General features: G+C 38.1%; 1 long non-coding RNA gene across 1 annotated transcript; it reads left to right on the top strand.

Moving 5' to 3' along the window:
• Positions 1–946: 946 nt before the first annotated feature.
• Positions 947–1,335, top strand: LOC138915334 (uncharacterized). Its single transcript, XR_011421141.1, has 2 exons — positions 947–1,036; positions 1,162–1,335. It is a non-coding gene; the product is annotated as an uncharacterized lncRNA (long non-coding RNA).
• Positions 1,336–23,263: the final 21,928 nt, after the last annotated feature.

Here is a 23,263-nt window from a genome sequence, read left to right as displayed (position 1 = left end):
CTGTCTTAGCTGTCAGGAGTGCCCCTTGCATCTCTTACTGCCTCTTACCTGCTTCCTGGAATGCTGATGTGATGAATAGTGTTCAAGGAGTCATCTTGGAACATGCAGCCACCTTGAGGACAACAAAGCAGAAACTAAAAGGATCCATGTCTTTCACAGCTCAATAAAGCTTCCATGCCAACCACAGATTGCCTATTCCCAAACGCCATTTATGAAATAAACCCTTGACTTTTGTTTTCATTTTTCTCTTTGGAGAGTTGAACCTAGTCATGAATGATCCAAAGTATAATCCAAGAAAATGTCAAGGGCCAAAATGCTGGAAAATTAAACACAGGATACCAGAACCCAAGTGATGAAGTCAGAGCAGAGCCAGCATATGGCCAGGGTTCCACACCATGGTGGAGAGATGCTGAAATCTGGGTGACTCTGGGGTCTGAGCCACTGTCCATGGAATAGTCTGCAATCAAAAGTGCAGAGAAGAGGAACCATGAAAAGAGGACAAGAGGAATATTCTTTTAACCTGGCCATTTAGGAGAAATTTCCATGAATGTAAATAATAGCCCTGTGCTCCATTTACAGACATGCAAGTCTGTCCCTAGGGCACAATTTAATGTGCTTATAAAATCTTTGATTTAATCTATTATCTGAAACTGCATTTTAAATAAAAACTAAAAAATAATGAAACATATCTTTCTTAAAACTGCAATATTCATAGTGAGTAAACAAATGAGAAAGGGAAATGGTAAGCTCCGTGAACAAGGTGAATTCATGCCTATCCTTCTAGGCTGTAAATAAGTGAAAGCATGTGCGTGCGCATGTGTGCGTGCACGCACCTGTCTTTTATAGTCAAACTGAAGTCAAAGGCATTAAGGACTGGTAAGAATGATCCAAAAATAGAAATGGAAAGTGAGCAAAACCTCCACTGGTGAGGCAAAGCCTAGGCAGTAATAAGGTGGCCCATTAACTGATTCGAAGCAGAGGAGTAGAATTTAGATGCTGAAGGGAATGGAAGGAGAGAGAACAGTCAAGGAGAGTGGTAAGCTGAAAGCATAACCTTGGAAAGGATCATGATGGGAGTAATGGCCTCGTTTATTGCGCTATTTTGATGGTCTCTTTCAAGGTACAGCATGCTCTTATTTCAAGATCATCTTTCCTCTCCAGTGGCAGGTGAACAGCAGCAAGAACAAGCTGCGTGACTCCCCGTCTGCCCTGCTGTGTGCCTGGCTGGACGGGTGCGCACAGCACAGAGGACCTGAGATGCTGCCCTCATCCTCAGAGGGCAGGTTTCTGTACGCTCCAGGGCTCAAATATTCTATAAAGACACCTCGTGATTTATGGTTTGTTCCTTCATCGTGACCCTTACAGAACTAATGCAAGGTAAATAAGTGGCAAGGATGGGCTATTTTAAAAAGTAAAAAGAAGATACACATTTTCTGTTTTTTATCTAGAGTTCTTCAACACCATGTCTCTGATTCTATAACCATTAAAAGCTATAACCATTTAACAGCTAACAAAAATACACAGAGGCAAAACTAACTGGGATGACAAAGAAAGCAAAGGAAATATATTGACTGCAGGGACCAGGCTCCATTTTGGATACTTTCTCAAGCGAACTGAACATCTTGAGCCTGAAAAATTGGCTGCTAAATATGCTGGAGGGAGAGGGGAATGAGAGAGAGTATCAGAGCGAGAGTGAGAGCAAGGGAAAGAGCAAAGAGAAAACACAGCTACTCCACAAGGAATGCACCCAAAATTGAACCCAATTCAGTTTTATCAAATTAAAAGGAAGAGAAAAGATTGGTCAGGCATTCATTCAATACACTTTGGTGCATTCTTGACTCAGTTTGACTTGTAGACAATTGAGAGGGTGAAAAAGAAAAAAGAAATCACAGAAATGTAATAATTTAAATTGTGAGCTCCAAATTATTGGTAAAGTGCAAAGGTGGAAGAGAATTTATAGAATTTTAGTCTGAAAAAATAGAACATTTAATTGATATGAATTTGCAGTCGGCTCATGGTAATATAACTGTCTGAATTATATACAGAAACTCTGAAAGTAGAATAGAGGAATATGATCCCTGACGTTTTAAACTTTTCAGGGTCTATAGAAGTTGAGCAAAGGAAAAAAAATTCAATAGGAATCCATAGTTAAAGCTTTCTTAGTAGATTAAAATTATTGCTCTGGGCCATAAAAACTAGGTTTTAGATAATAGAAGAGATTAGCTATGGCAATTCAGGGAACCATCATATTTTTCCCTTATGGTAAATTCTCCTTTTTACTGAAATAATAGAAGAGAGACAGGATTCAGGAAACCAAAGGCCACATTATTACAGTAAATTATTAACCCATGTAGTAGTCTCATAAATTAATTAAAACATTCATGTTTATCTTCTTATGAGAACCTACTTTTGTTCCTAACATAGGATTTTTTTTTCACTAACTATAAGAATAAAAAAGCTTAGAATTACATTTAAAGGATTTTTCACCTTCATAAAATCTATCACTTTGTCGGCTAAATGGTAAATTGGAGAGAATTTTGCCTAACGTAAAACCACTTCTGCTCACGTTCTTGTTCTCTACTTCTTAATAAAACCAGAGGCAATATTCTATGGTCCTGTACCAATCTCCTCCTCCAGAGTTCTAGTTAAAGCATTAAGTTATTTTAACTCATTTAGAAGGATCTGTTGTATTTGCGTTATGACCCTCTGCATCCCAAAGACAACACATAAATAGTAAATGACAGCCAGGTGTTCAGGGGAAAAAAGTTACGCTTGCAAATGCTCTCATATTAAAGTGTCATTTTCAGCAGTCTATGGAAGGTAACCAGGGCAAGGAAAAAGTGTGTTATATCACATACATTTTTTTTCCTAATGAAGATGAGAATTTTATGAGTTCTATGCTCCCCTTTCACCCCAAAGCATATATGATTTAGGTCTGTGTGACATCACCAAGATCAGCATTGTTCTCTGCTGGAGGCAGAGAATTTCATAGCTGGATAAGAACCCAGAAACTCAAGCATGACAGAAAGAAGCATTTTTTTTTTACTAAAAAGCCAGATAAAGCAAGAAAATGTCAGTGCAGGGAATGACTCAGCAACTTTCTACGGTGCAAATTTCCTGACTAGATCTAATCTTGCAAAACTTGACATCTCCACCCCAGTCACCACCTCCCTGTCCCACTTCCACTGTGGCTCCAGGCCTGACCCCACCTGACCTGGTGTTAGGTGGCTCAGTGGCTGGCGGCCATTACAACCACTGGCAAAGTGGTCATAGAGGATAACCAACTTGGAAAGTGATTCCAGGGTGTGGTGTCTCCCACCCCTCACCAAGAACCAGGAAGCAATCACAAATACACTCACACAATTAGAGACATCACCCTTTTCTCTGAACTACGGGCAGGGGAAGTTGGGATTATATTTGTGTCTGTTTTGAAAGGGTATAGGGGTGGGGAAGAGATTTCAAGATGGGGTGAGAAGTAACTCACGTTTGGAGAGTTTTACCTGTGAGAGCACTGAGTTTCTCTGTTACTCAATCTTTGCTCCTGCTCACTGATTTTCTTCTTTAGCTCGACTCTAAACCAACCTTCCACTGTCTATGCAGGGAAGAGAGGAAATTGGATGATAGTTGCTTGCTCTACGTTCTTTCTTAGGACACCTGAATATCCAAATAGTATCCTGTTTATCCCTCAGTCTGAGTATTAATACTTGCACACTGAGTATTACACAATCTTTGGGGCCATAATCTTTGGGACAAAACTGATGTGAGTAAGAAAAGGTAAGCCCTACCATGTCCGGGCACCTTCTCCACAGGCACCAGCCTCCCATGATTAGAAACCCTCGTGGTCTCCATGAATCTCCCCAGTGGGCTGTACCTTTTGCTACACGTGGAGTCATGATAGGTAGTGGGCCTCCAGCCTCACCTTGTTCTTTTTGTAGACCACGCATACAACTTTGGATTTGGTCAACTGAGATCATTCTAAGTTTTTTAAAGCACACACTTAGATTTTCTTAAATTTTAATATGGATGATTGTTGCTTTGTCTGCCTGAATCTTCTTATTTGCAAACAAATCATGCCAGATACAAACACTGACTGACCATGACCTGAATGGTGTTACAATCTACCAAGGGAAATATGACATGTGCGTAAATAATTCTAATATAGTGTGGAATATGATAAATACCACAGAAAAGATCTGTCTGCAAGATGCTATTATAGCAGAGAAGCAGCTCAAGTTATGTCAGCTTGCAGTTGAGAGAGCATGCAACAAAGACATAGAAAGAAGAAAGTAACATTTGAGCCAAGTCAATGGATCTCAGTCCTGTTTGAGAAGCTATTAAAAGCTATGGATGCCTAGACCCCAGCCTCTGATCCATTTGGGTTCAATATGCACAAAATCACTACTATAAAACAAGCATGAATTATAACTATTATAATGTTTCATTTTCAATTAAGATGAAAATACTTCTCAAACAAAATATGACATTTCAATATTTTTGGCTACTTTATATCAAAACGATCTGTTTTATTCCTTAAACCACTAGCTGAAATTCACTGTACTACCATATCCTACAATAGCAAAACAAAAAAATTGAGGAAGAACTGAGTTTTTATAAAAACATTTTTAGGAATTAAAGAAAGTGTTTATTTGGTGAGAAACACCACCCTTCCCTTTTTTATTTTTTCCAGAAATAAAAATCCCAATAATAAAACAAAGCAAATACATTGATTTAGGAAAACAACCATATGTACTAAAATTTAAGTATATGTTTTAAAAAAGATATTTCATTTAACCAAATCAAATAGATTTAATGCACATTTACTACAAAATTAAATTGGGATATTTGGATATTTTTTTCTGGTTATAAGAAGAAACTATTAGACCATAATAATCTACCATTTTTCAACACTAGATGTCAATGCCGTTGCAATCTAAGCTAACTCAGTCCCTTAGCATGGAACACTGACATATATTTTTACCAGCAAATAGGAATATATGATAGAAGAAATCTTTAAGGGCTCCTAAAGTTAGAGAATTTGAAGTATTATATAGTTTGAAAGGGGTTAGTGTTATGCAAATAAGGTATAGCTGTGACCATTTAAGCTTTTGTTGGGTAGCTTTCTCACATTTACTGATATTTTCCTCAGGTACAGCTATGTAGACATTCACTGTCATATTGAGAGACATTTTAATCTCCCTGACCTGTTCATTCTTTGTTTGTGGGCAACCAAGGGGTGGAAATTGTTTTTACTTTTTCTCAAAAAGAAATCTCTGTCCCCGAGGACCTTGACACATCAAACCACAGCATTTCCAAACCCGGGTCACGTTTGAAGGAGTGTGTGGTACAGTGCAGCATCAATGGAAATAAGCTGAATTCCCCCTAAATCCCAGTCACTGTAACTCTCAGTGACAGATTCATGCTGCTACTAATCAATTTCACACCAGGGAGATACATACTGGAGAAACACGCAGATTGGGAGCTGCGCAGAGCTTGCTTGGAAAATGTCTGAAACCCAGAGCTTTCCAGCATCACTTCTCTGTGCCAAAAATGCAAAAGCATATGTTCCCCCCTTGTTTTTTTATTTGCTTTTTTTTTTTTTTAAGTACAGAAATTAGCTCCTCTTACACAGTTGCCTTCTCAGAGATTGATGTCATTGGATAATGTGGTATAGAGTTTTGCCGTTTCCAAAGACAGTTAGGAAAGAAACATCAGTCTACTTACCTATTACCAAGGCAAACTAGAAACTGTTTTCCACCTAGTTTTCTTTCCTTCTTTTCTTAAAGAACAGTTTTCAGAGTTAAAATCGGCTTTCTGAATTATTGCTATTACTGGCCTAAACTTATGCTATTTTCAGCTCCTGATAAAGAGATACTAGAAAGAGGAGAAATCTTATATCTCACAGCAAAGTAGGAAAGCTGGAACTGCAGAATCACTGGACTGATTTGAGATCAGTTCCGTGTAATAAGAAGAATTGAGTTCCTTTGTTAGCTTCATTATGTGGACAAACACAAAGAGTCTTTCAAACCCATTAGTCAGAATCAAAATACGTATTTGATATGAGTTTAGCATTTTAGATCATTGATAAAATGAGAAGTGTAGAGACAGGAGACTCACTATTTTTCAGGTCACTTTTCAGTGGCATGGGTGACAGTAGTTGATCAGATTCGCTTCTGTGCAAAATGACTGTCTGAAGATTCATTTCTCAAGGTAAGGCAAGGTGAAAACTGAAATTAATGCCAATGTACCTTCACAACACAAGGAAAAAAGATTGAAATAGCTACAATCCAATATTTTTTATCAGAGTACAATAGAAAATAGGAAATGAGTGCTCCAGTATCAGTTATAATCAAAATCATCTGGCCAAGTCGTCTCACTTTAAAAAGTAGAGAAATCATAGGCAAATCTCAGTTATTGGGTTAGACTAACCATCTCCATCAAATAAATTAACAGCGGTTTAATTATCCCACCCAAGAAAGCATAACAAGTGTGTACAGAGTGTTGACAATGCTCTGACTAAAAAATAGCTTCATATCTTTGTCAGGGAAGTACCAGGGTCTTACCATATGAACTAAGAAAAGAAAGATCAGTTTCTCTCCATCCTCCTTCAAACTCTATGCATAAGACCGTATACTTGACCAGACGTTACAGCTGCCAGGTAGGCTTTGGTATACCGTAGTAGGAGCGTGTGGGAACATAACTGTCTTCCTTCTTTCCATGAAACTTTACCTGAGATTACAGTCAACATTATGCCATGAAGCTCATATTGGCTATTTTGAGAATCAAATCAACAAAATCAGAAATCCACCCTTTTCCCTAGCACCCCCAGAAATTAATCCTCCCTTATCAGAACACTTGAGACCGTGTTTCTCTAATGCCTCCCTCTACTTCTTTTGGAACCTGTGAGGTGCCCTAGCTGTACAAATCCCTGCTTTTTTCGCTATACTTCAAGGGTTGCCAATGTCGTTCACCCTTCATCCCACCCGTCATCTTCCCCTTTGATCGGTGGAGTGACCTCCAGGTCCATCATCTCTCACTGCTGCTGTGCTGAATTCTTTGTGCTGAAGACAGGAAGATGTCAGAAGTTTAGGAAATACTGTGTTTCCTGGACATTAGGAAAGTCCTCCATAGATTTCATGGGAGTGACTTGGGTTGGACACTCCTAGATGGTCTTTCTATAATATTAGCAACTACTGGTCTTAATAATCCTTGAGCGTGAATTTAAAGTAACTATAGTTCAGTCTGTTTTTGTTTTATATTAATTTAAAAAATGCATCTATAAGACCAAAAATTATCTTGGCACACAGAATACTCAAGCAATTACTTTAAACAAAAATTAGGGGCAGGCCCCATGGCCAAGTGGTTAAGCTCACATGCTTGGCTTCAGTGGCCCAGGGTTTCACCAGTTCAGATCCTGGGTGCAGACCCAACACCACTCATCAAGCCATGCTCAAGCGGTGTCCCACATAGCAGAGCCAGAAGGACCTACAATTAGAATATACAACTATGTACTGGGGGGCTTTGGGGAGAAGAAGAAGAAAAAGAAACAGACGAAGATTGGCAACTCTTGAGATGTTAGCTCAGGACGAATCTTTAAAAAGAAAAAATGTTAAAGAATATGTTAAATTCCATGAAAAAGAAAAACCAAAACAACTTTGAGACAATTAATTCAGGACCTAAATCTCACTCTATCATCAAACTGAAAATTGTGTTTTTTACTTTCGACAAAAGCAGTTGCATTTCATTTTAATAATTTCATAAATGCACAATGTGCCTGCTATTATATGTGAGTCTAGACAGGAACAAAGGAATAAGATTTGTTTGAGGACTGCTGCTGATTTACACTATATTTGCAGAAATATTAAAGGCAAAATCAAAGGAGTTTCTTTTATTCAGTGAATGTGTTTTCGAAGAGCTACACCAGGAGATAGAATTTTACAACGGCGTCATACTTTCAGCTTATTTTCTCTTTATTTGAAAGAGTGGTGGGTGGGAGAGGGGATTAGACAGGTTGACTACGTAATTGAGAGTTGTTCCACTGGACCCATCTCATCCCCTGTGGATTCCATCAGCACCCTGTGGGAGCTGGGGTAGCTGCACATGGGCCCCTTGAAAGATCTGTATTTTACTTTGGTTTGTTTTGTTTCATTTTTATTATTTTATTTTATTTTGCCTTATCTTTTTTGATGGGGGGGGGTCATCTTCAGTTACTTCCTGGATGTTTCCGATACATTATCTGAATATTTATTGAAATAAATTTCACTCCAATTGTGCACAAGCAGTTCAAATAAGACAAATTTTGTGATTCTAAAGTGTTAAAACACACAATAAACCCTTGATTTGGGAATGGTGTGTTTAGGGACATTGATCTTAAGAACTGTTAATGGAAGTGGTGTCTAAATTTCATTCATGTAATGAAAATTCCTCCAGCTGTTAAACCACTGAATCTTCTGTCACTTTGATATAGAGGTTAGACAACAAAATGGATTGCCTTGTCCATCAAAATGCGCCAGAAGAGAATATCCTAGTCACACTGGGGAGAGGAATGACACTGAAATATGGGGTAAAGGTCATAAGGAATTTGAGGAATTCAGGAAAACGCTAATCACTTGTGAAGGGGGGAGAATAGGGGAATTTGATACTAAAGGTGCTGCTAGAATTTTTGAGAGAAAAGTAGTGCAATGTTGAGCTTTCACATACTCACTCCAGTATGATTTGCTGACTAAGAGATGGTAACCATGAATTTTGAGGAGTCTCTTTTATCCAATATTCAGTTAGAAACACATGAAAAGGGCCTAAATTCAGAAACCCATCTGCCTAATTTCCATGATGGATGCCTGAGAGCTTTATGCGATGTCCTATGTTGTTGTTGTTATGGATTCCAACTTTATGATGTAACTCTCATAGGGGTTTGTTCTCACGACAGCAAAAACCTGAAAAAACAGATTTAAAGGATGGTCTTCCTTCTAAACACTGTATCTCAGTGTTTAGGAAACTGAAGGCAGAGTTGGGGAGGATCTGTTTGTTTGTCCCCAATTTTTACAGAAATATAAAGAGCCCATTTTCCCTCCATGAAAGAGTCTAAAATCATACATGATCATCACAGGCAGAATTTATTTAGGAGTCATCGCAAATTAGAAAAATTTATGAGATCTAGTTCGACTGTTAGCTTTTTTTGTTTGTTTTGTTTTTTAGCTTAGAAAATCTAGTTTTGGAATGGTGAAGAGTCTTACCCAATGTAGTACCTATTTAAAGTAGTCAAAAGAAAACAGAATCTCCCCATCATATGTCATCAGAAGAATGCAGATCAATAATGAGGTATCATTTTACAACTATTAGGATGAACAAAATCTGAAACAGTAACAACTCCAAATGCTGTTGAGGTTGTGGAGAAACAAGGACTCTTGTTCATTGCTGGTAGGAATGCAAAAGGGTACAGCCACTCTGGAAGGCAGTTTGGCAGTTTCTTACAAAACTAAAGATATCTTATCACAGGATCCAGCAATCACACTCCTTGGTATTCACACAAAGGAGTTGAAAATCTATGTCCACACAAAATCCTGCACACAAGGTTTATAGTAGCTTTATTCATAACTGCCAAAACTTGGAAACACCCAGGATCCCTTCAGTAGGTAAATGGATAAGTAAAGTTCGGTACATCCACACAATGGAATATTATCAGTGTTACACAGAAATGAGCTGTCAAGCCACAAAAAGACATAGAGGAAACAAATGTATATTAATAAGTGAAAAAAGCCAATCTGAAAAGGCTACATACTGTATAATTCTAACTATATGACATTTTTGAAAGGCAAAACTGTGGAGGCAGTAGAAAGATCAGTGGTTGCCAGGGGTTTGGGAGATGAAGGAAGAATGATCAGGAAGGACACAGAAGATTTTTAGGACAGTGGAAATACCCTGCATGATACTATAATGATGGATACACGTCATCATCCATTTATCCGAACTCATGGAACGTACACCATCAAGAGTGAGCTGTAACGTGAACCGGACTCTGGGTGATGACAGTGATTGGTGTAGGTCATCAATCGTAGCAAATGTGTCATTCCGGTAGAAGAGGCTGTGAGTGTGTGGGGCAGGGGGAATATGAGAAATCTCTGCATTGTCATCTGGACTTTACTGAGAACCTAAAACTGCTGTAACAAAAATAGTCTTTAAATACTAAAAAATAGGAAAGCAAAACACAGGTATCTCTCTGAAGGAAGAGGAAGCTTTACACTGTGCTTCCTCCCCTATATGTGCAGTTAATATGATCTGCTTCACAACTTCATTATATAAATATGGATGGACATATCTTTAATCTTTGAAATTGCTTCTTTGAATACCTACCCCGTACAAGCAAAAGGCCTGTTTTCTCCCCGGATGTCCCCTCCTCACATACACATACATTTAAATTGTCTAAAAAGCCTTGGGGTTGCTCTGTCCAAAGGAGGCCCAGCCTTCTTTCCAATTACAGGAGTAGAAAGTGTTGGCTGAGTTATCTGCTACCGCTTTGGCTACTTTCAACCAAAGAGCATTGCTGCTGAAGCCTGGTCCTCTCCTGTGCATACAGGCCCTCTGCAGAGCACTGGGCCAGGTCCCTTGGTGCATTGCAGGTGTTCTCCAAGGCTGTATCTCCTTTATTTCATTCATAACATTCTGAGCCATTGCTTCCCAAGGGGGACAATGTGCTTTCATTTATTTTACAGTGATTAGTTCAATGACACTAATAGTATTATTAGCTAGAATTAACACATATTTTAGGAATACAGAAGTATACCGCTAAACAAAGGACACTACAATTTTGTTTTTCATGCAATGAAGGATTTTTCATACAAAGAAGTATTTGCACTTCTACAATAGCTTTCCCGTAGAAAGGGAAGAAGTGAATATGAATATTGTAGTGTGAGTATATAACAATGGTGGCTTTAAAATACTTCTAAGGGGCTGGCCCCATGGTCTAGTGGCTGAGTTTAGCAAGCACCACTTCACTGGCCAGGGTTCAGTTCCCAGGTGTGGATGGACATATACCACTCATCAGTAGCAATGCTGTTGCAGCAACCCACATGCAAAATAGAGGAAGATTGACATGGATGTTAGCTCAGGGCAAATCTTCCTCAGGAAAAAAGAGAAAATACTTCTAAGTATTTCTTTCAATATTAGGAAAAGCTAACACCAAATACATTTTTATTTTAAATATGAGACCTAAGGTAAATTAAATTCAACACAATAATAATGTTATAAAGAAAAGTTGACAATTTATTGTGTTTAGAGATTTTGTGTGCTGTTAAACATAACAAGAAATAGCTCTCCTCCAAAAAAAAAAAAACAAGACAAGACACTTGTATTAATCTTGCTCCCTCAGCCCAGACTCTCCATTCTTCCTTTGTGAGTTTTCCCCTGGGGCCCTTGGTGTCCTTTCCTTCCCAAGGACGTTAACTGTTATGATAATAATTTTTAGGGTCTACTCAACCAGGTCCACTAGATCAGGATTTAAAATTTTCAAATTTCAAGTATTACTGTTTGAGCATCTTTGTGGCAATCATGGTGATGCAAAGACAGGGCCCCTTTTGAGAAAGGACTTGCTGACAGCTATGGGAGTACAGTCAACAGACGGTCTCCAGCACCAGCTTCTTCAGGACCTACCCAAACTGCAGAGTGCCACCTTGCCCGGAGGTCACACCTTCCTGCAGCAGCGCTTATTTGGTGATTGAGCAAAGCAGAAGTAAAAAGGTCGGGCCATTTCAGATGATACAAATGGGAAACTTTTGGTCCAGAACCCCCACTGAGTTGGTGGAGACTTTGTCAGGCTGGCACAGAAGTTCACCTTCTGCTTCCCAATCCTTCTTCCTTCCTCTTTCTGTTACATGTATTCATCCTTAATAAATATCTTGCACCCCAACTCCATCTCCACCTCTGATTTTAGAGACTCCAGCCTGTGCCAGCTTTGCATTCTTCCATCCCGGAAAAGAACATCTCATGCAAATTGGTCTATCTCTTCTCTAGAAGTGTACACAGAAATAATTATTGTCTGAGGACTTCCCCATCAACTCCCAAAGGGTTGCACTTTTGTCTTCCCTCTGGCACCTACTAGCCATGTCCAAGAACAGAAATTCAAGTGACTCTCCTCTGAACACAATATGTGTGCTCCAAATGAATTATGACTGACTATGATGAGAAATAGCTGTTGTAATTCCATTTAATTCTATATCATCAAATACACCAGTAAATATAATATAAAATTAACTCTTGATATGGTGATAGGTCACCATAGAAAAGAATGGAATAACTTAAAATACGTTACTAAGGTAGAAAATATTCTAACCTAGTCCTAAAACCATATATTGATTAAAATAACTAATTTTTAATGAGTGCTTACTATGTGCCATATACTTTACCTACACTTTGACATCAATTTCTGAAGCCTACAGTGGTTAAGAAACTTGCTCAGGATTGTTCAGCTAATCAAGGGCCCAACTGGACTTAGCATCCTGGTCTGGCAGATTCCCAAATTGAGTCCCTGCCCACTTCCCCCTCAAGTTCCTCAATTGATTATCGGCTTCCTTCTTCTTCTGCTCCTCCTCCCCCTCTCATTTGGACTTCTTGAAATCAATGAAATAGCTATAAAAAAGAAAGGAGGGAAGACAAAAAGAACCTGCATAGAAGGAAAATATGCACCCTGCAAAACAATATTATGGGTAACCAACAGAGAATATTCATAGTTTTTAAACACAAACACATCTTCTGTCCCAGACTAAAGAGAACTAACCAGATATTCCTCTTTTTGCATTCTTTTGTCCTATTCAGGATTTTTTTCTCAAATGTCCTAAAATACTCTCTTGAACCATGGAAGGGCCTCTTTAAAATGCTGTCAATCCAGCGTACTTCAGAAAAGACTTCCTCAAAGACACGTTGTTTGGCTTGAATTAGAGGTGTCACAGTGGCCAGATGGAAAGCTCAATTTACATTTAAGTTTGTTTTCACTGATTTATCAACTATTCCATTGACAAAGAGAGGTGTGATTTCATGGAGTGAGAAAATGTTATTTTCTGCTCATAGTCACATTAAAAAAATCAAATCACAGCGTGTTCAAAGTTAGCGTTTGACAAAGCTTTTCACTCATGGTTGCCTGTCTTCGGAGCACCTCCTGCCCTCAGTTCTAGCAGTTCACAGAAGTTGAATTCTGCTTGTAATTCATTATGTGACAATCTGCATGAGGAAAAACAGAGAAAATCCTTCCTTTGGGTCTGCCCTGGACTGCAGAAAGAGACAGTTCTTTAAAATGTACTGAAACCTATATAATAGCTTTTCAAATTCTGCATTCCTTTCCTTCCTTTCCAATGTTTCCCTAAATTGAGTAGGTGGGGACAAATCAAAACTGAGACCATGACAAAAGGGAAAAATAACTCTAGTTTATAAAAAAGCAAACAATTCCTTAGGAAAAGATGCACAATTTGTTATTGAATTGGGTACCTGTGTAAGTTGCATCTAATTCAGTACACAAATACATAAGAAAAGTCCTGAAAGGTTTGATCTTGACGCACTGTTGAGATTCTAGGATTTGGAGAAGGAAGCTAAAATGTATTCAAAATGTGCTATGTACTAACAGATCTAGATATAGTTAAGTATCTTTCACAAATAAGGAAATTAATGCATTTTTTTTTTGAGCTAACATCTGCCACCAATCCTCCTCTTTTTTGCTGAGGAAGACTGGCCTTGAGCTAACATTTGTGCTCATCTTCCTCTACTTTATATGTGGGACACCTGCCACAGCATGGCTTGACAAGCAGTGCATAGGTCCACACCCGGGATCTGAATCAGCGAACCCCATACCAGCAAAGCAGAATGTGCTAACTTAACTGCTGCACCACCAGGCAGGCCCTGGAAATTAATGCTTTTAAAGCATAAATACCTTGCCTGCATTTTCACAACCATTAAATGATAGAATAAGGATTTGAACTTCAGTCTCTTTGGTTTCAAAATCCACACTCTTTCCATTATATTGTATGGCCCCAGTGAAGACGTTTTTGCCTCACTCAGTAAAAACTTATGTGGGTCATCTGGAGCACCAAAGGTTACAGCAGGAAAGAGCAGGGTGTATCTAGACTCTGATTAGAATTCGCTCAGAGATGTCACTTCATAAATAAATTTCCCACATTCCAATTCAGTTACATATACAATAAATATCTAAGCAGTGATCTTTATTATATTCACATGAGAAGATAACATGTTACTGGTAATTGCCTAGGTTTTAGAAAATTGAATTCAAATAATATGGTGGCAGCAGTTAAAACATCAATTCTGGATCTTCCTAAACTCCCACATAAAAAAAGAAAGAGTGACTAGTTAGCAAAGTCATACATCCATGGCCAACATTTACTTTAAAACTAGGTGCAAAGATATCCAGAGTACAAGTGATTAGCGGCAAACCATCAGCGGTCTGTATGTTAGCAACATCTGAATTAGGGGAGACTGAGAGAATTAGAGGGCACGAGATGGACTAGAGAACAGAGGAATCTCTGAATTGCCAATGAATATTGCTGGAAAGCAGAAGTCAGGCCAATCTGAGAACTGCAGCTAAAAATGGGAGAGGATTTACCTTCTCCAGTGGTGGGTGGACAAGAGTCTCAGAGTAAAACATGAAAAGGCAGGAGCAGTTTACACCATGTATGTTCTTGAAAATATCCCGGGAGGGCTTACCTCAGAGGAACCCACTGTGAAGAGAAACTGCTAGAAGTGGATTCAACTGAAGCAAAATAAGGAAAATAGAGGTTAAGAAATAGAAAGGTCAAAACTAAAGTTGGTCCAGGCCTGGAAACATCAGAAGAAAAACCCACGTATTTTTAAACACTACCTAAAAACAACAGAAGAATGAGATCTGTGAAATTAGAAACAATACCTGAACTTTGAATCCAGCCTCCATTATAAGTTAAAGAAAACTAAGTTCACATAGAAAAGAGAAAGAGAAAAGTATTCAGGTCAAATCCCACACAAAGTTAATATTAGAAAACAGAAAACAGATAGCAGAATATCTTCCTTATTGATGCTAAAAATATGCCAAGGAGACCTTAAAAAACAGATCAAAACTGTAATGTATAATTATTAATACCTTGAAATATTTAAGAAAATAATATATGACTTGGAAGAATATATGTCAGAATTAAAAACAATACTTAGAAATTAGAAAAGAAAAAATCTTTTTAGAGAAATGAAGACTAAACTAAAAGGAACACAAGGGTGAAAAATACATCAGAAAATTGACTAAGATAAAAAGAAGATAAAAAGAAAAAAATTTAAAAATAAAAAAGAAATGAACATTAGTCTAGATAAATGAATATTGAAAATAGGCAAAGAAGATCCAACCTACAGATAATAGAAGGCTCTGAAAAAAAACAATGGTAATTTAAAAAAGCTTTCTGAAATTTAAAAGAAAAATTGAGAAATCCTTTTGTAATCTAAAGAAAAAGAGCAGTGACTTATAGGGGTCAGATAACTATATCATCATCAGACTTTTTATAGCTATATATCATTCCAAAAGAAAATAGAGTAAAATAATTAAGATACCCTAGAAGGGAAAATGTGAACCACTGCTTTTATGTCCAGAAATACTGATTTCTAATTAGAAAGGACACATGCAACATGCAATAACTCAGGAAAGATTTTTCCCTGAGAGCATTTTCTAAAGAACTTACTCGAGAACAAGCTTCAGACAATCAATGTTACATGAGAAACATCAATGTAAGGACCAGTGGTCAATACAGTTACTTATACAATTAAGACAAATTGATAGGTAAAAGTGAAGGATTATATACTATAGTGGCTATATTATCTGACAGTGTAGATATGATATAATCACTAAAATATGATGGGGGAGGAGAGATGGGATTGCATATGGAAAAAAGGAGCAGTCATAAATGGTGATGGTGTAATATTATTATTATTCTGAAGCTTTTGTGTATATAATGTGGGTAAAAGTAAATGAATATTTATGGCACATTTTAATGTTATTATCTCTTATGTCCTGGAAAATTAGGATTTTCAGTGTGGAAAAAAAGAAATCAAATGTAATATGGAAGAAATTAAGTAAAAATCCTTTAAGTTTGAATGGGAAATATCATTACTAAATCAAGATATTTTAACTATATCCTAACTCTGTGCATTGAAAAGACATAAAAAATTACCAACCCAGTAGCAATTAGCATCTCTAGGCTCAGATTCTTATCTTGAAATACCATTTCCCATTAAAAGAAATAGAGCTTCTTGTAAAAATAGCTGATTCTTGGTATTTAGAAAGAAACATATGAGAACAGTCTGAAACATCTTGTCATGCCAGAGAACTAGGAAGTTATCAAAAGCTTCTAGTGTCATATCAAAAGGACTAAGGTCAAAGATTGAGAAATTTGAGCTTCAATAAGAATTACAGTGGATCAAAACATACCACATATATTTAAAAACTGGGTAAATAAAAGGAAAGAGTTAGTATTTATTTTTCCTTTTCTATACAAACTATACTACTGGCTGGTCAAATACGAGGTGAGGAAGCTTCTTCTTTTAAAATTATTTCAGTGAATAAGTGAACAAGAAATGAAAAAATATCAACATTTGCAACCTCCAACGAATTAATGATGTAGGCACTCAGAATCAATAGATGCTAAAATAAAACAAGAGCAAAATCCAGATATTCTGTGCCCCCTGGTGAAAAAACTCACTCTTCCTAACATCTTGCCCAAGGGAGTCATATGGAGCCTCTGGATCCAGGAGTCAATTGATAAGAAATAAAGGACAGAGCAATGATTGGAATGAAACCATGAGTATGCACCTACCAAAATCCAGACAGCTGGACATGCTAGATATAAAATGGCCTGGGTTACTGAGCAGGTAAATTTTAAGGACAATAAAGAGAGTTCTGTATATTAAATGAGATGTCATATTGAGCTTAAAAAGATGTGAACAACTGAACTACACTATAGGGACGCATATTTGGCTAATCAAACCATAAATAAATGCAAAGAAGTGATTACCATGAAAGTCAGGATAGTGCTTACTTTTGGAGAGAGGGAGGGTGTCTTCTGGAGCAAGTGGCAAACTTCTATTTCTTGACCTGGATGGCGGTTACAAAATTGTTTACCTTATAAAGATTCACTTGGCTACCAATTTCTCATGTGTGGTTTTCCGTAACTGTGTTTTAGTTCATAAAACGAGATTTATAAAAGAAAGAAAAACCAAAAGTTTCAGAGTCAAACCTGAGTTCAAATGCTGGCTCACCACTTACTATCCGTGAGACTGGCAAGTTCATAGCTGAGCCATGCTTTCCTCCTTAATAAAATGTGAATGAAAATAAGCACACCCACCGTCTAGAGCTGTCCTCAGAATGAGAGAGTGATCTAGACCAGGAGTCTGACACAGAGCGGCCACTCCGCCGATAGCTCTTCCTTTCCCTTCTCTCGCCACATAATTCTTATTTTGCTTTGGCACTGTATTTTCTTTACCACATGTTACTGATATTGTTTAATTAGTTAATAACTGTAGATATTGGAATAAATTGCATGCTTCTGAGGCCCTAATCTAAATAACCTGAATGTGTCCTTTCAAATTACAGTTGAATCCTAACAGCATGACGGGTGCCCTCGCCCAAGGGGCTGATTCCTCCCCAAGCATCAAATCCCAGGGCACTTCATTATGGAACAGTGCCTCCTAATTGTGGTTAAAAATAATGATGATGATTAATATTTGGTAGGGCAATAGGTAATAATTAAGTTTTTTATGATGGCATGTCATTTATCATAAAAAGCATGGTTCTTACATGGAGTAGGTACTCAATATATTTTTTAAAATGATTGATTATGTAGAGTTGACTTTAAAACCTCTTAGTAATGATGGAAACAATCTGATGTAGAAAACGATATCAATATAACTGGGGGAAGTTTTCTGGAATAGTTAGTCTCGCGTGGGAATATAAGAGGAGACGGCTTGGCACTGTGGTGGGAGCCCCAGTCCACATTCAGGAGACTTGAGTCATAGCCCTGGTTTTATTTTCAGCAACAGCTGTTGAGTGCTAAGGATTTGCTGTGTGCTGGGCTAAATGCTTTCCATTTATTAACTTATTGAATCCTTGCAGTGACTCTGAGAGATGGCTATGTTTCTATCTTACAGATGGAGAAACTGTCTCACAGAAATGGCAATTAGTGAAATAAAGGCCATACATCTAGTACAATGAGGAGCTGGGAATTCATACCCAATCTGGCCTGACTCAAGTACTCATACACTTAACTAGGTGATCTCTATAATCCTTTCCAGTGCTAATATCCTATGATTTATGAAATCTCTTCTCCAAATGAATTTTTCGTGACCTATACCGAGCAGTCCCCTTCAGATACGCATGTTTTCTTCGTTATCATCCTTCGCTGGTATCAGGATCAGAAAACCTCACTCAATCTAGGAGCACAGAAGCTGGAATAAGCTCTTGCCCACAACGCCAGGGGGCCACCATCCATGGCAAACAAGAATTTGAGGATCACATTTGCTTTATAGCTCGAGACCTTTCTCAAGCCCTTTTCTATTTCTAGGAATCAGGCTGCTAATATTGAACTCGACTGTAATTCTTTATACTGTTTACTTAAAGGAAATGAAATACAAACTATGTCACAGGAATACAGAACAACAATTACATTTTAAATTAGTCACAGGCTTATCAGCTCCTGCAACTTCTTGTAATGGAAAAATAACCCAGAGGACACCGTCATGTAATATTAGGATAAGAGGCTTTGAGTAAGTGACATGTTTACATTGCACAACAGAATTGTTTGATTTTCTTCGTTATTTTCCGCACGGCATTTTTTAACTTACCTGAAATTTTTCTATCCACCTTATCAGAAGGTCTCATGCTTCTGCCACCTTCTATCTAATAAAATCCTTATTTTCTGGGGCTGGATCCTTATTACAACTTGCCTGAACTTTTACAGTCTCCTAGCTGATAGCCTTTGTTCCAACCTGTTTTCTCCCTGATGCATCCAAGCATTTACTGCCAAATTTATTTTCCCGAGGAACAGCTCTAATTAAGCCACCCACTGGATGTAAAAACATGCAAGTATCCAGTACTAATAGAACAAAACCGCAATTGTTAGTAGGGCCTTCAGATTAACCTTCTCTGGCTTCATACTCTCTTTTCAGCCATGTTTTCTACTGATCCTCTTAACACAACATGGGCCAAGTTGGCTGAATCTCTATTTTAAAATATAACTCAGAGAGTTGCTGCCACTCTCCCTCGCACTATTATTGTCATTTCTCTGTATCTCCAAACTCCAAAGCTCTAAGCATCTCTCAACGCCTTGTTCAATGGTTCCAAAATAGGTGCCTGTGAGAAACCTTTGGGGATTCTGAAAAAGAAAGTATTGATTCCTTGACCCTCTGCCATGTATGGGAAAGTCCTAATGCCTCTGGCCCATCCTACTGTGATGCATACTGACTTTGGTGAGCTGGTTCTGAACTTCAACCTAGAAGATATGGGAGTGGTCATGGACCATAGAGAGCAGGCACAAAGTTAGCTAGGCAACGAACCTAAAGAAGAGTGGCTGCCATGTTGTTCTTGACTGTAACCAGGACAGTCCACACATAGCAGACAAATTCACTAGAAATTATTCCTGTCAACAAACTTTCTCGCCTTGGCCTGAGAGAAAGAGCATAAAATAGAAAATAAAAAAGAGAATATGGCTCTTTAAAGCCAGCCAGCAAAAGAGCTACAGAATAATAGTAACATGCAACCTTTTTTAGGTCCAGGACGCTGTATAAATATCTCTTCTGAACTTAATTTTTAGAAAAACAACTCCCCATTTTCTCAAGTCCTAAAGTCTATCTTTTATAGTTTTTCCCAAACTTCATCGGAAATATGTGAGGACTTTGCGAAAAAAGCATTTCTACCTCCGTAGCTCTACATTGCTATGGTTGCTTACCAAGTAAGTTGTGTGCAACAATGCAGAAGGGAACTAATACGTCCTTGGAACCCTTTGAGCATTTTGCAGAAACGGAAGGTAAAATAACACTGCTGTGAAGCCCCAAGCACACTGCATCTTGAGCCTGACATGGCTTTAATAATGTATTACAAAAACATGGTGTCGGGCTAGGAGGAGCAATGGGGGGCATTTTATTAAGTGAGAAAAGAAGATTTATAGGTAAGTCACTAAAGAAGAGTTATAGTGAATCATGCATTTGCTAACAAAAGGTGTCGAGAACAATATTTTTTTCTCTGCTTTGTCAACATCTAATGCCCATTTATCTCTGTTACATGATTCATGCATAGTCACAATCACTCTATAAATTCATCACCATGGATTGTAAAGCTTAAGACAAGGTCAGAAAGCTCACAAAAAGCATCAGTAATCTATCCCACAGAGGGTTGAGAAATGTTAATGGTGGTAACCTGGTGCATAGGGGACCCAGTTTCCATTATAAAAGTGACTGACCATCAGTCATCATCTCAGTGGGTCATCCTGAAAAATGCCACAAGCTTAAGATGGCTAGAAAAAAACACTGCATAGATCAAAGCTGCCAGGCCAGAATGCAGCTGCCTCTGAATTTGGTTCTAGAACTTTGGCTAGAGTGAGTTCCTATAGAATACTAAGACAGGTTCGCAAGAGGACAGGGAGAGCAGAGAGGCATCCTGTCAGTGCCTGCCCGCTGTGTGTTCCACCACAGCACTTAAGAACGAGCAGCACTTGCCTCTGTTTCCCGTATTTGGTGTTATAACCTTGAGCTGTAGCTCCATGCTCTGTGACTTACATACATAGTCAAAAAGTGTTGTATCACAGTCTTCCTTTTTAGATCATTCTGCAAGTTAAACAAAAACCATTTTAGCACAAGGAGTGAGACTCAGGGCTCATTTTTAGCTTAAATTTCCAAACAAAATAACTTCGAAACCCATTAAACATTTACTTCCAGGAACCTATCCCCTTCTCTAATTTTTCACCCGATTTGGGTATTGGGAGTAGTGGATATTTACTAACAGAATCTGATCATCATCACTCAATCTTCAATGGCAAGTTTTATTTAGTAACCTCCCAGTATATCATACAAGCTCCTCCTACTCTCTCACGTCCTATGTGATCTTGGTCCTCCTGTCTTTATTTCAGCAGAGATAGGACAAGGTTTGTTCTAACTTTTAATGGTTAGAAAAGCCTTCTGAAGCCTGTGGCTGAGGAGGTGATGGAGAGGAAGGAAAAAGTAACAAAGGAGAATCCAACCCAACATCAGGATAGGATGTTAGCCATCACCATTCCCAAATTCATCACTCATCCAGTGTCTCAGAAAGTCCCTTTGTTGTCACCTTTCCTCTGTCCCTTGTAGTCTGTCTCCTTTTGACTATATCCAGTCTCTCTGAACAAGGCTAACTCGATTTCATCTCCCCTTTCCCCATCAGATTTAAGGGCACCAAACACCAGTTTACAGGCCTCACTCAATCAAAGAAAGAAAGAAAAACCTTTTCAGAAAAGTTTTAGAATTACCTTGTCCGCGACATCATTTTTCTTTTTCTCGCTTTTACCTAAGGCCATTTTATATATTTTCTTCAAATCAAAACCTCTAAAGAAAAGTGAATTCAGGTTTTCAAGTATCAGAAGACAAAGAAACAGCTGAGTTTTTGAAACAGATTTCATCCAACTGTTTCAGGATGAGTTCACAAATTAGGCAGGGATGTGATCAAGGGGCCTGTGCTGCCCTCAGCAGCAGCAAGTTTAAAGTGGAGGAGAGTGATTTAGAGAGAGAAAGTAAGAAGTTTATTTTGTCTTTTCTACGGAAAATCTTTCCAGGGTGTTATGGCTTATTTCCTCCCTCCCTTATCTATGTATAGTTTAGCTTTAAAAATGAGCCTCACTGAGGACATTGACTTGTTTATTGTTTTATTATGTTTGTTGCACATGTATTACAAGTCAAGTACTATGCTTGGCAGGGTGTGATATAAGGTTATAGAGAAAGGCAAGGGCCATATCATTAAAGGTCCTTGTAGGACATGTTATAGGTTTTGATCTTTACCCTGAAAGTCATATAAAGCCGTTAAAAGACTGTTATCAGAGAAGTGGCAGAGCAGAGGCATGTTCATATGCTGATGCTGTGTCAAGAATGGAAAGGATGGATGGGGGCCAGGGCACAAGAGGCAAGATAGATGCAGGAAGTATAAATAAATGCTATCACCAGAGCCCAGATAATGATGCCTGCGACTGAGTGGAGATAAGAAATTGATAAAATTGACAGCCCTAGTAAAAGATTGGCTATCTGGGGAGGTTGATAAACAGGAATTATCTAGAATAACTCTCAGAATTCTAGTTTCTGTAACTGAATGGATGGCATAGCCACTCACTGAGATAAGGGAACTTTTGAAGAGAAGGTGGAGAGGAAGATTGTGTCATGTGAAGTTGGGGTATCAGCAAGACCTCCAAATCGCCAGGTTGAGTAGACACTCGTACATGATTCTAGAGTTTACAAGAATGTGGACGTGGAGATACATATGTGAATGTTACCAATATGTAATGGCATTGGAGGCTAGCAGCAAGTTGAGATCACCTACAGAAAGACATAAAGTAGGAAAAGAAAAGGGCCCAGAACACCACAATTTAATGACTGGATCTGGGTTGTGTCATAGCTCTAGATTTGAGGATAGTCTCAATGTAAGAGTCTTGGTCTCTTTCCTAAAACATTTTGTGTTCTTTCTAGACCTATTTTATCAAAGTAGGTTAGGTAAATTTTCCTTTTCTCAATCTAAAGCAGTTATGTGTCCACTAAATCCACGTTTTCTACTAAACTAAAACTCCTTCTCTTTTTGGGGGAAATATCAAGTCATATAATTTTTGTTATATCTTTTAAAGCATCTGATATTGAGTTACCCACAAACTATGTAAACTCTTTCTTCCCTTCCATGATAATGTTAACATTTGTCTGATGTCAATGATAGCCAAACATTGCTGAGTGGTTTTTGTCATACTGATCTTTACAACAACAAAGTGGTTCTGGTCATGCCATGATCCAGGCAGATATCAAGAAACAGAACACTTACACAATTTTCCCAAGACACTGACTGGCATGTTGCAGAAAAATGATGCAAATAATTCATGCCTGCTTGGCCCCAATATTCATGCTTTTACCAATGCATAATGTTGCGTTCCATCCATCAAGGTATGTCTCTATTCTCATAACAATTCTACATGACCATTTTGCTAGTTCTTCTATTTCTACTTACCTGTAAATATTGCCATGTTGTTAGTTCCACTCCTTGGGCTTC

Source organism: Equus caballus, chromosome 8 (assembly GCF_041296265.1).
Source record: "Equus caballus isolate H_3958 breed thoroughbred chromosome 8, TB-T2T, whole genome shotgun sequence".
NCBI classification, from domain to species: Eukaryota; Metazoa; Chordata; class Mammalia; order Perissodactyla; family Equidae; genus Equus; species Equus caballus.
Note: the sequence above shows the minus strand (reverse complement) of the source record. Positions and strands in the feature narration are given on the sequence as shown.